The sequence below is a fragment of the Ursus americanus genome, chromosome 9 (assembly GCF_024610735.1).
Source record: "Ursus americanus isolate L20-20 chromosome 9, mUrsAme1.1.p, whole genome shotgun sequence".
Lineage (NCBI taxonomy): Eukaryota > Metazoa > Chordata > Mammalia > Carnivora > Ursidae > Ursus > Ursus americanus.
Genome location: NC_142135.1, coordinates 34,099,634 through 34,112,180, shown reverse-complemented (window position 1 = coordinate 34,112,180; position 12,547 = coordinate 34,099,634). Strand labels below are relative to the sequence as shown.

At 41.3% G+C, this 12,547-nt stretch overlaps 1 protein-coding gene across 15 annotated transcripts in view; it reads right to left on the bottom strand.

The window, feature by feature from the left end:
• NCALD (neurocalcin delta) overlaps positions 1 to 12,547 on the bottom strand; it is a 431,866-nt gene that overhangs the window by 264,612 nt on the left and 154,707 nt on the right. For 13 of the 15 annotated variants that reach the window (XM_087864687.1, XM_087864689.1, XM_087864688.1 and 10 more), the window contains one exon: positions 6,358 to 6,410. The gene's annotated coding sequence lies outside the window, so the exon portion shown is untranslated. Of the gene's footprint in view, positions 1 to 5,569; positions 5,599 to 6,357; positions 6,411 to 12,547 lie in introns of all 15 variants that reach the window. The other 2 variants (XM_087864694.1, XM_087864695.1) reach the window with 1 other exon arrangement.

The following is a 12,547-nucleotide window of genomic DNA, read 5'->3' as shown; positions in this document are numbered from 1 at the left end:
AACTCCCATAGCCAATGACTGTCTATACTACAAGGTCATTAACAGCAGGAGTCAAGAAAAGTGTATAAAGAAACAAATACAACACAACCACATCACACTACGGAATAATATATACTAAGATTGTGTGTGTGTTTGTGTGTGTGTGAGACACACGCATATGTTTATAACAATTCTAAGGAGGGGCACCATGCTCTCCTCCCCAGGACCTTTCCCTGGGCACATAAAACAAAACCCTTTGTCTTCTTAAAACTACTAGAAGGTGATTGCTTCCCTTTGCTGCATCCCTTCACTCCTCTTCAAGGGAGTGACTTCTCAAGTGGCTAAGACTGAGTGAGGGAAAGGACTCGGAGGTCTGGGCACCCTCCCTTCTACTTCTGGCCTCAGCAGTATTTATTTTTCTTTGCCATTAATGAATATTTCAGCAGCAAAAGTAATAGGAGACCTGATTACAGCTGACCCTGACCATAATTTAAGCTCCTTCTCCAGTGCAGCATCCCTGGGAATAAAGCCAATGTTTAGCTACCTGTCTGCAGTCTGCATTTTGTTCGCCACCCATAGCAAACCCAACCCTGATTTCCTCTGCAGCAGCAATATGCCCAACTCAAAGATCCATTTCCCAGACTCCCTTGCAGCTAAGGATGACCACGGACGTTAAAGCAGAATTTAGTGGCCTTGGGCAACGGAGACAACTCTGCCTGGGTTGGCTCAGCGAGGAGGCATGACCTTGTGCCCTTCTCGGTCTACCTGCTGAGAACACACACGTGATGGTCCCACCTGAAAAGGATATGTTAAAACAATGTAATAATATCACCAGAACTCTCTGACTTCGTGTCTCCCACTGAAGGGGAGGAAAGGCAGGCCTTAAAATACCTGGGTACAAAAGTGAAAGGAAAGACACAAGGAAGCCGGCACTATAATCCAGGAGCATGGCTGGCTTTTTTACAGCATCAAAGGAAAGAGGACAACTTAAGAGTTGGGATCGATGTAAAATTAACTTTTATTGAAAGTTGAGGAAAAATAAAGAAAATTAGAATTCTGGCAGCACATTCCCACCGTTGCATCACAAGGTACTCGAAGTTGCGAAGATTCGAAAGCTGAGGGCTCTTGGCAAGGACCTTCACAGAGGGATGGGTCCTTGCTGGAACCCTTCAGGCCAGGTTTTGAAGCATCAATAGAAGGTTCACGCAGGAACCCGTTTCTTAAACTGAAACCAAGGTGGAAAGGAAGGCCAAACTGCCTGTCTGAGGCCAGCTTCATAGGTCTAAGAAATACCTTTATATGAAGAAGCAACAGAAAAATCCCTGCTACAAGCAAGAGTCAAGGTCTTTGAGTGCTAGGAACCAAAACTCAAGAAAGAATCTGAAAATAAGAAGCTTTAAGTATGCATATCTATCAATGATCATTGTTCAATTAAATTAATTTAACTAGAAAATTCATTTAAATGCCTTAATTTTGTGCACTATGTCCCAGTTTATTCTTAAGGTAGGATTACCTTCACAATATTTTGACTTTGAAGGATTTTAATCTCATTATTAAAAGCACAGTTGGCTAAAGGGGAAAAGAAACAGCGATTATGTAAAACACCACTTCTCAAAGATCCAACTGCATAAGAATCCCTCCGGATCTTGTTAAAATGCAGGTTCTGATTCATCGGGTCTGAACGGGACCTGCATTCTGCATTTCTAACCAGCTCTCAGGTGCTGCTGCTGCTACTGGTCCCCAGACCATGCTTGGAGTAGCAAGGATGCAGAGGGTTAAACATATCCAAGCTGCAAGTTGATGTGACTGTGCCTGAGATGCTGGGGAATCAAGATTTGTCTGGAATCATGATATTGCACTCCCTGGCACTGTGGACATCTGCCATTCTTCAGGATACTGACCTTCACACCCCTTGCCTGAGAAGCTGCGAACCTCTGCAGTGCCTGTTTGCTGTCTCTTTCTTGTTTTCTTTTCCCAGGCCTCCCTTTCTCCTCTCCTTCTCAGGAAGGCAAAGAGGGCAGGGAGAGGTGATCTTCCTCCTTCCCTCACCCCCGCCCTCAGAATCAAGCTATTCTATTGAGTGATTCCTGCCACTGTAAGCAGTTACTTCTTGAGAAAGAAAAAAGAAGAATGCCAAGCAAGTAGAGTCAACCAAGAGAAGAAAATTTAAAGCCTCTCAGTTTTCCCATTAAGTTTGGGATTCTGGTTTTATTGCCTTCTTTTGATTTGGCTTTTATCCATTTCTGACTGGCATTTTTATTTACAACTCAAATTTTCCTTTAATACCAGTGACTCTTAAAAAGCTGCAACATCGTTCTGCATCCACGAAGATACAGAAAGCCACAGAAAAAGCCGTATAATCAACAGAAGCATAACTTGTATTGAGCCTGTCAGAGACCTGAGGTTACAAGACAACCAGGTGAACTAAGTTAGAGAATGGCACGGATCTCCAAGGACAGATGGGACACACAGACTGTCACCTTTGACGGAGTGCTGTCGGAGGGACTGGCCATCATAAAAGCAGGGAAGAAGAAAACAGCCAAAATCTTAATGAATCCTAAAGGGCTAATGAATGCTAGTATGACAGTATGGAATCCTTGGGAGCCTCTCTCAAGCTTCTTTTCCCATAGGTTTCCGGTGTTACTCCGCTACTCCTGAGAAGGATTAAGGGCAGGGTCAGAGACCTAAGAGTAATCCTTTAGAAGGGCACAGGCAAGAAACCCATTCACTGCCCACAACTTTACTCCACATTAAGAACTTTAAACCACTGGGAGAGGACCAGAAAACCTTCCCACTCCCAAGATCCAAGCAAAGATCCACTGATTATTGAGAAGGGCAGAAGCAAAAGCTATCTGCCCTGATGCAAGGACAACAAACTCTCAGACCCAGAGTCCAGTACCGACAGGAAGAAGAGGTCGGCTACCACTCAGGGAGGGGCAGGAAGCTCTCTTCCTCCAAGACACAGACATGAGGCAGAGACTGACTGTCATGAAGAGGAACAGGAACAGGGACAAAGACCAGGTCATGAGGTGTAGACACACAGGCCTGCCTAAGACTGAGGCTGGACCAGAAGAATGGACAACCTCACCACCACAGCCACTGCATTACACCGAGCACAGGGCAAGAACGTCTCCTTCTAGATGAGCACCAACATGGAGAGAGATCCCTTCAGTGGAGCAGGTGTGGTGGGTCTGCTGAAAGCTGAGGATGGAGTTTGGACAATGAGAAAAACCCTCTGGCACACTGGCCACACTAAGCATGAGGTAACTACAGGCCACCACTGGAGAATGCTGGAGTTGGCTGGGCTGAAGGTAACTCCAGCAACCAGGAGCCCAACCCCACCTTAGTTAACTCCCTACTAACTACTGATCCTGTCGTCTGCTAATAAGATTAATACAACCCCTCCCATCAATCACCTTACAAAAGAAGAGTGTGCCATTTCTGGGTAGCACTACTATTTACTTTATTATTTACTACTTTTCAATAAGCAGTGTCCAACATTCAATCCAAATTATGACATATTTTTAAAACTAAGGATAAACAACCCATTGTCAAGATAGAGCAACTAGACAGAGATGATTTTGGAACACTCAGACTGAGATTTTAAAATAGCTATGATTAATATATAAAAGGTGCTCATGGAAAAGGAGAATAAAATACAAGAAAGATGGAAAAAATCAGTAGAGACATGGAAAGTTTAAAAATGGTTGAACGATTGGAACAGACACTTCCTAAAGAAGATATACAGATGGTAAAGAAGCACACAAAAAGCTGTTCAACATTATTAATCCCTAGGGAAATGAGAATGAAAGTACAATGAGGTACCACCGTATACCAACTCATATTGCTAAAATTACAAAGACTGATTAATACCAAGTGCTGGGAGGCTGTGGAGCAAGTAAAACTTTCATATGTTGCTGACTGGAATACAAAATGACATAGTTACTTTTGAAACAGCCAGAGGGATTTTTCTCAAATAATATTAAAACATACAGTTGCTATACTTACCATATGATCCAATAATCTGACTGCTAGTAACTTTTTTTTTTTAAAGATTTTTTATTTATTTATTCGACAGGATAGAGACAGCCAGCGAGAGAGGGAACACAAGCAGGGGGAGTGGGAGAGGAAGAAGCAGGCTCATAGTGGAGGAGCCTGATGTGGGGCTCGATCCTATAACACCGGGATCACGCCCTGAGCTGAAGGCAGATGCTTAACCGCTGTGCCACCCAGGTGCCCCTGACTGCTAGTAACTTAACCACAAAAAATGAAAACATGGATCTATAAAAAGACCCATTAACTAATGATTACAGTAGTTTATTCAAATAGCCAAAACTATAAATCACCCCAGAGTTCATCAATTGGTGAATGGATAAATACATTGTGGTACATCCACACAGTGGAATTCTACTCAGTAATAAAAAAGAACAAACTACTGATATAGGCAAACACATTCATGAATCTCAAAAACTTTATGCTAAGTGAAAGAAGTCTGAAATTATGAGAAAAGAAAAATTCTGGGACATAAATCAGATCAATAGTTATCAAGGGCTGCAAGTAGGGAAAGTAGATCTAGTATGAAGGAACACTCTTCCAGGTGTTGGCTATACTCCACATTGTGACTGTGGTGGTGGTTACATGATTGTATAAATTTGTTGAAACTTATCAAACCATATATTTCAAGAGAGTAAATTTTACTGTGTGTTAATTATCCCTCAGGAAGCCTACCCAAAATAAATAAATAGATAACTAGTACTATGGCCAAAGGATGGTGCTTGGTCAAGTGTGTATCCACATAGAAAAAATTAATCTTGACCCTCTACTTCACATTATACACAATAAAATCAACTGCAGATGTATTATAGATCAAAATGTAAAAGTAGAATAATATAGCTTGAGAAGGAAATGGAAAACATCTTTCTGATCTTGGAATAAGGCCAAGATTTCTTAAAGAGGGCTCAACGGTGCCAACCACAAAATAAAATAAAATAATTTGTACCATTTAAAAGGAATTACTGTTCATTAAAAAAGAGTGAAAGGTACACCACAGGAAAAAGAGGAGATATTTACAACACATATATCCTAGCAAAAGCTCAAATCTAGAATACATATTATTTTAAAAATGTCTACAATTCAGTAAGAAAGATAATTCAATAAGACAACTCAATTTTTTTCAAAACACAAGAATAATCACCTCAGTTTTTTTAAGATTTGAAGAGGACTTTCATAAAACAAGATACATAACAGTCAATTAACATATGAAAATGCACTCAACTTTATTAGTCTACAGGGAAATGCAAATTAAAACTATAATATGATACTATATACCCACCAGTAGAGCTTAAATAAAAAACCAACCAATCAAACAAACAAAAACAGAAAATACCTTGTATTGGAAAAAATACAGAAAACTGGAACTATCAGATATTCTTGCATGAATGTAAATTTTTAAATTAATGCAACCATTTTGAAAAAAACTCTTTGCTAGAGTCTGCTAAAGCTGAACATATACCTACTCCAAGACCCAGAAATTCCCCTCCTGCATACAAAGCCAACAGAAATGTGTATATGTAGCCAAAACCAAACTTACCAAAACTGACTCAAGAAGAAATAGAAAATCTAAACAAACCAGAAATTAAAATAGTAGGTGAAAATTCTTCCCTCGAAGAAAACACCACACCCAAACTGTTTTAGTGTCAGATTTCATCACACATTCAAGTAGCCAGTAATTCTAATATTCTGAAAACCATTCCTGAGAGTGAAAATACTAGACAGGAAATTTTTAGCCAGTCTCAGGACTATAATTTAGCAAACTACATCTTACTGAGTACAAAAAGGATAATATATCATGACCAAGTTGGTTTTATCTTAGCAATGCAAGGTAGCTTAACATTAAAAAAATCAATTAATGTAAATCACCATGAACAAAATTTTTATCAAAGGATAAAAATCACTATCACCTCAGTAGATTAGAAAAACATTTGATAAAATTCAATGTACAGGTGAACTAATTTACTTTTAACAAACTAGGAGTAAGAAAGAAACTTCTGAATCTGATAAAGAATATTGGTAAAGTACATCCATCATATGATGTACCATAATTGATTTGATACAATTTAACTACTATTGGATGTTTAGATTCTCTCCTCGTTTGCTTCATTTCATTATAATTTATGCTGCAATAAACATCTTTGTGCATGTTGATAAAGTTGCCTAGCCTCTCTGTGCCTCAATTTCCTCATGTACAAGATGAAAATAAGGCAACACCTGACTCATAGGGCTATTGCAGGATCAAATTAAGATGTTGAATTTAGGTCTTAGGGAGTGTTGGGAGAGAAGTGTGGCTTATAAACCTGAAAACTCTTGTTCTGTATTTACCTGGTGGCAGATTTCTCAAAGCACGCTGTAACCTCAAGTCAGAAGAAGTCACTCTGTCAAAAACAAAGAAAGTTATTGTCTTAGGTTATCAGGAACTAAGGATATAATATATGAGGAATGCAACCGGTGATGAGAACTATTGCTTACTCCAGGACTCCCCTGCATCATTTGATAACTTCTGCCCATTCCAACTTCCTTCCCTGGAAGCGAGTGAGGATGGCTAGTACCATGTTCTTTTCATCTGCCCTTGACCTACAGCATTCCATTTTTGCACAGCAGCCAGAATGACAATTCTAAAATTTGAGCATGACACAGTACACCCCTCCTGAAACCCCTTCCACAACTTCTTACTCTTGGGCAACCTCCCCATCATGTCCTATAAAGCCCTTCATCATCTGAGGCCCACCTACTTCTCCAGCTTTCTCATGTCTGTACCACTGTCTGCACTCCAGCTACACAGCACTTCCTTCAGCTTCTCTTTCCTTGCCACTTCCCTGCTTTCATACGCACTGTTCTCTCCCTCTGCCAGGATTACCCCTCCCCCTCCCCCACTCACCTCCACCTGACTAACTCCTACTTGCCCTTCCATTCTCCACTCAAGTGTCACTTCCTCAGTCAGCCATCTGCTCCCCTTGATCATCCTAAGTTCCCCTATTTACACTTCCAAAGAAGCCCGCACTTTTCTGTAACATCATGCATGTAACTACTAATTCAGTAGATCTTGTCTTCTCTGTGAGCCCAGGGATCACAGCTGTTTTTCTCACAGCTATAACCTTAAGCCTCGCCTAGCCCTGGTCTCACAGTAAAATTTAATAAATATTTATAGAGTAAAAGAATTTCTAAACTCATTCCTCACTCCTTAGCTTTCTAACTCATCTTTTGATTCATGCTGCTAATTTAATAGACTTCCTACTTTCCTACCACATATCATCGATTGTTAAGATTCGCTGATGGTGAGACACAATGCTGTTTTATGTAACAATAAGGAAGAAAAAATCAACTGCACATTAAACTGTGATACACTACGATTTAGAACTTTTATTTCATACTTATTGAAAGAGCTCTATCGGACTTCTGTAAGGCCTGGGTTTTATCCTAGCCACAAAAAAGGAAAACATGAAACAGTGAGTGGAATAAATTGGTTAGGTATGCAAATTTACTTTGGTTTAGGTATTCGCATTCAGAAGCCACTCTTTGAATCACATTTGACACAATACCCAGGGAGTGTGTTTTCCCACACAATATTGTCCTCTCTACCACCAAGAGCTTTAGTACTGCAGCATTTCCTAAAAGAGTGCTCAAGTATTGCATTCAGGATTTTCTTCTAAGCTTCTGATACTTATCCACAAGTGTTGGCAAGAAAATCTTACTAATAGATGCCAGAAGATTTCAGTCAACACCTAGGACTTGCATTCCTTTTTCAGATGGTCATCAAATGGATCACTGACTGAAACAATAAGGGGTTTCAGTTGTCTTATCACGCTACCAGAACTACCAAGTTCACACACGCCCAGGCAAAGCAACTACAGGACAACTACCACCTGACCAACTGCAACAAAAGATCAGAGTTTCGGGGCACCTGGGTGGCATAGTGGTTAAGCATCTGCCTTCGGCTCAGGGCGTGATCCCGGCGTTATGGGATCGAGCCCCACATCAGGCTCCTCCGCTATGAGCCTGCTTCTTCCTCTCCCATTCCCCCTGCTTGTGTTCCCTCTCTCACTGGCTGTCTCTATCTCTGTTGAATAAATAAATAAAATCTTAAAAAAAAAAAAAAGATCAGAGTTTCAAAATGTGAGAAAAATAAAACTTGTCTTAGAATCAATGAAATATGAGAGGTTAAAAAAGACTCTTCAGAGAACTTAGGAAAGTTCATAAAAGGAAGAATGCAAATTCATTCTCTCTCTCTTTTATACACTCAGACACACACACACACACACACACACACACACACACACACACACACTCAAAAGCACGACCTGAAATTTTGACTGGTCACACACTGAAGGAGGGTGATGAGTGCTCAAGGCACTGGGCTGAGGGGGCGTGGGATAAATTTGGCCCTTGTCCTCCAGCCAGGCCCTGGCACCGGTGCTTCCATCCTGAACTAAGAAAGCATTTCCTGGCTTTCCACTAGTCCAGCCACGCCCTCATGGACAGAGTCCTCCCCTAGGTGTGTCCTCTCCCTTATGACTTTTTAACCTATTAAAATACCTCTTTTTTTTTTTTTTGCTTCTTATTATGTGTGTATGATTTAAAAAATAAGAGATCTAACCACTTAACAAACTTTTAGCTGTATAATAGTGTTGTTAACTACAGGTACAATGTGGTACAGCAGATCTCTAGAACTTTTCCATCTTATTTAATTGAATCTTACAGCCATTGAATAGCGACTTTCCTTTTCCACCTCCCTGAGCCTCTGGCAGCCATCGCTCTACCTTCTGCTCCACGAGTGTGACTACTTCAGACACTTCTTATAAGTGGAATCATGAAGGACTGGCTGGTTCATCCATGTTGTTGCAAATGACAGGATTTCCGTCTTGTTTAAGGCTGAATACTATTCCATCGTATGTACATACCATGTAAAATACCATTTTTAAGAACACCCTTGTTAAGTAAGGAAAATTCTTAGAAATGTGCCACCACATTAGAGCAGAGCACACTACAGTTCCCTCATCCCCAGTCCAGCATTCCAGGGTCTTGGGGTCTCAATTTACGAATGCTCAACCATGGCGGAAAAAGGAGCAGAAAAGAGATAAAGCAGAAAAGCCAGTGGGCCTCTCTTTGTGCCAGTTTTCTCATCTGTAAAGCAGTCATACTCAGGGTCCCAGAAAGAAAAAGGTTTCACACTTAAATGGGAGTTTTAATGAAGGGGATTATTTACAAGGCATGCACAGGGTTAAGGAAACTGCCAAGGGGTAGTGAAGTGGGGACCTCCTAATGGCCAAATCCAAGGAGAAGCAGGAGGGCAGATAAGCCCATCGATGTGATCCTTGGAGATCAGTGTCGCAGGTCTCGGAACAACGTGGAGTAGGGGGATGACCAGCTCTGGGAAGACAGAGAAGATCCAGCACACATCATCTCTGAGTTCCCATAAAATTCCAATATTCTATAACCATTTTGGTACAGAATTAAGCTTTGCTACAGCAAGAAAAAAATTCTGTTTACTCCAAAGATTTGAGGATAATCCACCAGGATGCATTTTCTCATCATTCTGTGTGCTTAGCTCAGATAACAGCACTCATTTGTTGCTCTTGGAAACAGCTCAGACTGAGAACATCGCACTAAGCAGTCCCTGTTTTCCTTTAACTGAGCTCTTACAAATGTAGCAGGATTCTGCTTTGAGCTAGTAATTGATGTTTCCCCCTCCTCGTCTTATCCCCTGAGACCCTCCCCTTTTCCGGAAGGAGGATCCTGTAGTGTCCACCGTCTCACAGAAGAGATGTTCCAGCAGGAGCAGAGAAAAGGGTTTTGGCTTTCGAAACCCCAGCACAGAGCACAGACAACAGAGCTAGAGCAATGCTTACCACCTGCTCCCACCACCCCACCCAACCCCAGACCCAGACGATTATTTTGTTGGGGGAAAGTGTAGAGAGAAAGGACTGAGCAGACATTATGTTTCCTGAGTACAAGGCTCCCACATCCTTTCCCCACAAGCTGAGACAGTAAATGGTAAGTTTCCCTCTTCTCACTCAAACTCATTTCCAAGTCTCCCATGCATCCCCTGGCTGGGCCATCCTCCAGGGAAAACCTTGCCTACCCCACACCCGTCCTCCAGTGGCAGCAAAGACTACAGGCCTCAGAAGTCACAGGGGTGCTCAGCCCTAGGACACTAGTGTGAGATTTTTAACTGAAAGAATCAAGGATCCTTTTAAAAGTTTCATATTGATAAATGGTTGCTTCTGGAGAAGTTCCTGGTATCATCCGTTCCAAGGGCTCAGGCAAAGGTGCTGACCAGTTTCTAGCCTCTCTCCTTTCCTGAACTTGGAGGCAATGCCATGCTGCAAAGTGCATGGGGTTTTGCTGTAACTGTTCTGCAGACATCCAGCTGGGCAGTGCCGGCCATTAGAGAGATGTCACACAGTGCCGTGAAAGCTCTCTCAGGAGAGAGGGGAGTCACACAGGGTTAGAATGAAAACCCATTTGGAAAAAATAAGTTTGCTGAGTAAAACATGTCATTTCTCCTTTCAAAGGAGTTAGGTTATTTCCAAGTGGCTTCATAATGTGAAAAAAGACTAACTTCTGGCAAATAAACTAAAAGGAGGAGGGAGGCTGCCACTCTGCCCATTTGGAAGGGGGAGTCTAGGTGGGCTGGAGAATTCAATAATTATGTGGATGACTGTGGCCAAATCGTTTAACCTCTCTGTGTTTCATTTTTCTCATGTGCAAAAATGCCAGGGTTCAGATTCAGATAATTATTGAGGTCCCTTCCAACTCTAAGAATATATGACTTTCAAGTGGGAAGGGAACTTTCCAGTTCAGAGTCCAAGGATTTGCTACTGAAAAATGAAGCAAAGAAAGAAGAAAGTACTGCCATTATCAGCCAACGGGGCTGTAGTCTGACAAATAACAGAAAAGAAGTGCTCCGTGGATCCTGTCACTTGACATGTTATAGCTGCATTCCCATCTTGGATGATACCATACGAATGGGCTATTCCATGCATCTCAAGAATGCCCCGACCATATTAGGAATTCTCCTAAGTGGCTTCTCTGTGACATTACACAGTACTGTTCCTGACATGGCCATTTCAGTCAGCTTCAGACTCAACCCCAAATGAAAATATTACAGTTGGATGATTTGTCAAGTGCTAAGTCTAATCCTTGCAGCTCTTTTTTCAGAGTCCTTAAAAAGAAGAGTGCCAGATGTTATACTTGTATATTTAATGGGAAACTGAATGGGAAAAAAACAAAACGCAGCAAGCCTAGTTGTAATATTTAACTGTTTTTGAAAACCCACCATCTAAACATACCAAAAATAACATATTTTCAAAACTGTGACAAAGTCAAATGTCTCTCAAATACAAAAAAACAAGTCTGTCATGAGCCATTCAGAATAAAGCAATCTGTCAGTTGTAAAATGCAAGTACTCCTTTATAAGTAGTTTGCATGCTTCCAACTCTCTCAATAAATACCATGTTAACATATCAAAAATATTCAGAGAGAATTTCGTCAATGTCAGAAAACACTAACTAATCAGTTACTTGGGTAACATCAGCCTGGATCTCCCACAAGCACTTAGCACTTATCAGGGATAAATACAACTCATCATCCATTGCCCCAAACTGTTCCCCTCTTGCTATCCCTTTCCACTTATCACACAAGCCAGGAAGCTGAACATTATTTAACACTCCTCCTCTCATCAATAACCAATTCTATAGATTGTGCCTGCTGAGCATCTTGGTCTCCTGTTCTCTACCCTACTGCCACTGCCTAGATCAAGTCTTTACCCCCTATCTACTGGACAATTTCAAGGTCTTTTAGCCTTTGATGTCTTCAATTAATTCATCTGTCCTTCACATTTATCTTTTTCAAGTTAATGTTTGATATGTCATTCCCCTGCTCATACCCACTCTTCAATGGGTTACTTATAGGAAGAATTTAAACTTCAACATGGTGTCCCCCCTCATACTGCATGCTCCAGCCTTGTCACACTGCTTACAGTTTCCATTGATTGTGATATCCAGGTCTCTGTATTCTCTAACCAACCAACCCCTCCCCATCCCACCTCCAGAAGGGTCCATCTAACAATTCTGCTTCTTTCAAGATGAAAACTCCTCCCTGGGAAAACGCAGTCTGTCTCCTACCTCTCTGTTCACCTGATACTACCCTCCTTCTGCACTGTTCAGCTCCAGCTCTCCCAGCCCTCTGGAGGGTCTGCTCTGGGCAGCCATTTGCACATGTAGTATGCCCTTTTCTAACTACTCAACACTTGCCTAACCTGAACTCATTCTTTGGGTCTCAAGTTCAAAGTGACTCTCTTTGAGAAACCTTCCCTGAGCCCCAAAAGAAAATCTGGTTCTTCTGCTACATACTCTGTAGGTAACTATTCTTTTCCCTTATTGTACTTAATCATAGCTGATGTATATGTTTATTATAAAGGTTATTCATTCTAAGCCCATTGCCTTCAATGGACACTTAACCTCTGTGAAGCAGGGATGGTTCAGGTCCAAAGTTTACCCCCAGAGTAGCACAG